This window comes from Procambarus clarkii, chromosome 92 (genome assembly GCF_040958095.1).
Source record: "Procambarus clarkii isolate CNS0578487 chromosome 92, FALCON_Pclarkii_2.0, whole genome shotgun sequence".
NCBI lineage: Eukaryota > Metazoa > Arthropoda > Malacostraca > Decapoda > Cambaridae > Procambarus > Procambarus clarkii.
Genome location: NC_091241.1, coordinates 16,403,401 through 16,409,400, shown reverse-complemented (window position 1 = coordinate 16,409,400; position 6,000 = coordinate 16,403,401).

Below are 6,000 nucleotides of genomic sequence, written 5' to 3'. Positions count from 1 at the left end.
CAACACCTCCCAAGAGCACCAGAGCAAGTGAGGGGTCATTTATACGTTAATTTCATCAAGTCCCTGTTAATATGGGAAGACACAGTGTCTCTGCTTAAGGCACAACTCTCCTAAACACGAGAGTTAAGTATACAACTTTAGAACACTTTCCCACCAGGAGACTCGAACCCTAGCCAGCACAGAAGCCTTCCAGCAACTGGCATAACAGGTACGCCTTAACCCGCTCCACCACCCGCTCAGACCCTTAAAAGAGATGGTAATTTCGGAGTATTTAAATACCCCAAAGATCAACACCTCCCAAGAGCACCAGAGCAAGTGAGGGGTCATTTATACGTTAATTTCATCAAGTCCCTGTTAATATGGGAAGACACAGTGTCTCTGCTTAAGGCACAACTCTCCTAAACACGAGAGTTAAGTATACAACTTTAGAACACTTTCCCACCAGGAGACTCGAACCCTAGCCAGCACAGAAGCCTTCCAGCAACTGGCATAACAGGTACGCCTTAACCCGCTCCACCACCCGCTCAGACCCTTAAAAGAGATGGTAATTTCGGAGTATTTAAATACCCCAAAGATCAACACCTCCCAAGAGCACCAGAGCAAGTGAGGGGTCATTTATACGTTAATTTCATCAAGTCCCTGTTAATATGGGAAGACACAGTGTCTCTGCTTAAGGCACAACTCTCCTAAACACGAGAGTTAAGTATACAACTTTAGAACACTTTCCCACCAGGAGACTCGAACCCTAGCCAGCACAGAAGCCTTCCAGCAACTGGCATAACAGGTACACCTTAACCCGCTCCACCACCCGCTCAGACCCTTAAAAGAGATGGTAATTTCGGAGTATTTAAATACCCCAAAGATCAACACCTCCCAAGAGCACCAGAGCAAGTGAGGGGTCATTTATACGTTAATTTCATCAAGTCCCTGTTAATATGGGAAGACACAGTGTCTCTGCTTAAGGCACAACTCTCCTAAACACGAGAGTTAAGTATACAACTTTAGAACACTTTCCCACCAGGAGACTCGACACGTATAAATGACCCCTCACTTGCTCTGGTGCTCTTGGGAGGTGTTGATCTTTGGGGTATTTAAATACTCCGAAATTACCATCTCTTTTAAGGGTCTGAGCGGGTGGTGGAGCGGGTTAAGGCGTACCTGTTATGCCAGTTGCTGGAAGGCTTCTGTGCTGGCTAGGGTTCGAGTCTCCTGGTGGGAAAGTGTTCTAAAGTTGTAAAGTTATATATATATATATATATATATATATTATATATATATATTATATTATATATATATATTATATTATATATATAAATAATATATATATATTTGAATAATATATATATATAAATATATTTATATAAACAATATATATAAAAAAATATATATATATAAATAATATATATATATATATAATATATATAAATAATATATATATATATATATATATATATATATATATATATATATTATATATATATAATATATATATAAAAATATATATATATTTATTTATCTATTTATTTATTTATATATATACAAGAAGGTGCATTGGGTTTGTGAGAATACATTGGATAGTACAGTATTTACATTCTTGTAAAGCCACTAGTACGCGCAGCGTTTCGGGCAGGTCCTTAATCTAGCAGATAATTTTAAGTAGGTAATTTCAATCAGAATTGATAAATGATAAAGATACATTGCAAGAGAAAAATGAGATGAGAGAAGTAGGTATATTAAAGCACATTGTTATATTAAAGCTCTGATTGATTACATTGACAGCTTGATTAGTAATTTAAACAAGATTAATAGACACCATACAGCAGATTGACAGCACATATAAGACAGCAATGATCACAATGGTAAAGATGTTCAGATTGGGTACATAAAGATTGGGAGACTGGGTAGCAAAAGATACAGATAAACAAGATTTATAAACACCATACAACAGATTGGCAGCACATATAAGAAAACAGCAATGATCACAATGATAAAGATGTTCAAATTGGGAACATAAAGGTTGGGAGATTGGGTAGCAATTGATACAGTGCAATTTTAAGGCAAAAAGTGAAAAACTATGAAGATGAAATTAGGTACTTTTTAGTATTGATTTTGAATGATGTGAAAGTTGGAGAGCTTTTCAATTCAGTAGGGAGTGAGTTCCATAAACTGGGTCCCTTTATTTCCATAGAGTGTTTACACAGATTAAGTTTAACTCTGGGGATATCAAAGAGATATTTATTTCTGGTGTGGTGATAATGGGTCCTATTACATCTGTCCAAGAAGAGTTTCAGACAAGGATTTGCATTTAAGAACAGGGTTTTGTAAATGTAGTTGACACAAGAGAGTTTGTGGAGTGAGATTATGTTTAGCATGTTTAGGGAGTTAAACAAGGGGGCTGTGTGTTGTCTGAAAGCAGAATTTGATATTATTCTGATAGCAGATTTTTGCTGGGTGATGATGGACTTGAGGTGGTTTGCAGTGGTTGAACCCCATGCACAGATACCATAGTTGAGATAGGGATAGATTAGTGCATAATATAGAGAGATGAGAGCAGAGTTAGGAACATAATATCTGATTTTGGAGAGTATACCAACTGTTTTAGAGACTTTCTTAGTTATGTGTTGTATGTGGGTACTGAAGTTGAGTCTCTTGTCTAGGAATATGCCAAGAAACTTTCCATCATTTTTATTGCTAATGTTTACATTGTCAATCTGAAGCTGAATTGCATTTGTAGATTTGCTTCCGAATAGGATGTAGTAGGTCTTTTCTATGTTAAGTGTTAGTTTGTTGGTTGACATCCATAAGTGGACTTTTTTTAGTTCATTATTAACAACATCATTTAGTGTATGTGGGTTGGGGTTGGAGTAGATGAGGGTAGTATCATCAGCAAACAAAATAGGTTTCAGAATGTTAGAGACATTAGGCAGATCATTAATGTATATAAGAAAAAGAAGAGGTCCCAAGATGCTGCCCTGTGGCACTCCAACGGTTATTGGTAGAGTGGGAGAGGTTATATTATTGATGGCTACACATTGGTGTCTATCACTAAGATAGGATTGGATATAGTCCAGTACATGGCCTCGGATTCCATAATGATGGAGTTTACTTAAGAGGTAATCGTGATTAACAGTATCAAGGGCCTTTCTCAGGTCAATGAAGAGTCCAATTGGAAACTCATTTTTGTCAAGAGCTGAGTAAATTATATCAAGGAGACTAATAATTGCATCGTTGGTACTCTTTTGAGAGCGGAATCCAAACTGACAGGGGCTACGAATGTCGAATTTTACGAGATAGGAGTAGAGCTGTTTGTAGAAAATTTTTTCAAATATTTTTGATAGTATGGGTAGGTTCGATATTGGTCTATAGTTGTTTATGTCTGACGGATTACCTCCTTTATGAACTGGTGTTACTCTTGCTTTTTTAAGGATATCAGGGAAGGTATGACACTCAAGGGATTTGTTGAACAGCAGAGCTATAGGTGGCGCAAGGGCATGGGAGGCGCTCTTGTATACATTGGATGGGATTTCACTGATGTTCCCAGCTTTGGTTTTTAGTGAGTGTATGATGGACACAACATCTGACGGGCTGACTGGTGAGAGGAGAAGAGAGTTTGGATAGCTGCATGAGAGATATGTGTTGATATGTGTCTGAGTCTGTGGGATTTTACTTGCAAGGTTAGCACCAATCGATGAAAAGAAGCTATTAAATTCATTCGCCATTTCTAAGTCAGATGACAGTGTAAGGCCATCCTTAGAGAGTGTTATCTGGTTGTGGGAGTGTTGTTTAGTTCCCAGGATGTTAGAGATGGTATTCCATGTGCTTTTCATGTTGCCTTTTGCTTCTTTGAATCTAGTCTTATAATATGAAAGTTTTGCTTTTCTTATGATACTGGTAAGCACTGATGAGTGTCTTTTAACTACTTCCATTGAAACTAGGCCACTCCTAAATTTCTTTTCGTATTCATGTTTTTTGTTGATTGATTTAATTATGCCACTTGTGAGCCACGGGTTATTTTTTCTTTTATCAGTTACTTGTTTGGTAAGGAGGGGACAGTGAGTGTTGTAGAGGCTTAGAGTTTTGGAGAGAAAGAAGTTAGTTGATGAGTTTATATCCTGTGAATTATTAAATTCAGATTCCCAGTTAATATTGTGGAGTGCATTAGAGAGATTGCCTAAAGCTGATTCACTATGTAGCCTGAATGAAAGTTTTTTGGTTTCTGGTGGTGATGTGTCAATGTTTGCTATGAGGAAGGTAGGATAGTGGTCAGTTGTTCTGTCATAGATTACCCCTGATGTAAGGGGAGCTGTTATATTAGTCCATAGGTGATCCAGAGTAGTGGCAGATGTTTGAGTGACTCGGGTGGGCTTGGTGATTGTGGGGATTAGCATACAGGAGTGCATGCTGTTACGGAAATAGTCAACTTGAGGGTTGTTTTGAAGACCCAGGTCAATATTGAAATCACCTCCCAGAATGATGTGTTTTTGTTGAGATTGTTATTTATGATAAGATTCCTTACATTGTCAGAGAATAAAGCTATGTTGGTATTAGGAAGTCTATAGATGGCACCGATTATCAGGGAGGATTTAAGGGATTTACTGGAGAACTTGGCAAAGGTATATTCACAATAGTCGTCTCTATCACTAATGACACTATTGCAAATGAAGGTATCTTTGTAATATATTGCTGTACCGCCACCTTTTTTATTAGGCCTGCAGTTATGAATGGCTTTATAACCAGCTAAATTGTAGAGTTGAATTGTAGAAATTGTTTGTATATATATATATTTTATATATATATTTATATTATTTATATATATATATATATATATATATATATATATATTATATATTTAATATATGTATATTATATATAATATATACATATAATATATGTATATATAAATAATATATATATATATAAATAATATATATTATTTATATATATATATATATATTATTTATATACATAAATAATATATATATATATATATATATATATATATATATATATATATATATATATATATATATATATATATATATATATATATATATATGTCGTACCTAATAGCCAGAACGCACTTCTCAGCCTACTATTCAAGGCCCGATTTGCCTAATAAGCCAAGTTTTCATGAATTAATGTTTTTTCGTCTACCTAACCTACCTAACCTAACCTAACCTAGCTTTTTTTGGCTACCTAACCTAACCTTACCTATAAATATAGGTTAGGTTAGGTTAGGTAGGGTTGGTTAGGTTCGGTCATATATCTACGTTAATTTTAACTCCAATAAAATAAAATTGACCTCATACATAGAGAAAAGGGTTGCTATATCATTTCATAAGAAAAAAATTATAGTAAATATATTAATTCAGGAAAACTTGGCTTACTAGGCAAATCGGGCCTTGAATAGTAGGCTGAGAAGTGAGTTCTGGCTACTAGGTACGACATATATATATATATATATATATATATATATATATATATATATATATATATATATATATATATATATATATATATATATATATATATATATATATATATATATATATATATATATATATATGTCTTACCTAGTAGCCAGAACGCACTTCTCAGCCTACTATGCAAGGCCCGATTTGCCTAATAAGCCAAGTTTTCCTGAATTAATATATTTTCTTTAATTTTTTTCTTATGAAATGATAAAGCTACCCATTTCATTATGTATGAGGTCAATTTTTTTTTTATTGGAGTTAAAATTAACGTAGATATATGACCGAACCTAACCAACCCTACCTAACCTAACCTAACCTATCTTTATAGGTTAGGTTGGGTTAGGTAGCCGAAAAAGTTAGGTTAGGTTAGGATAGGTAGTCGAAAAAACATTAATTCATGAAAACTTGGCTTATTAGGCAAATTGGGCCTTGCATAGTAGGCTGAGAAGGGCGTTCTGGCTACTAGGTACGACATATATATATATATCGAAGCAGTCAGACAATGGGACACCATTGCACACCCTCA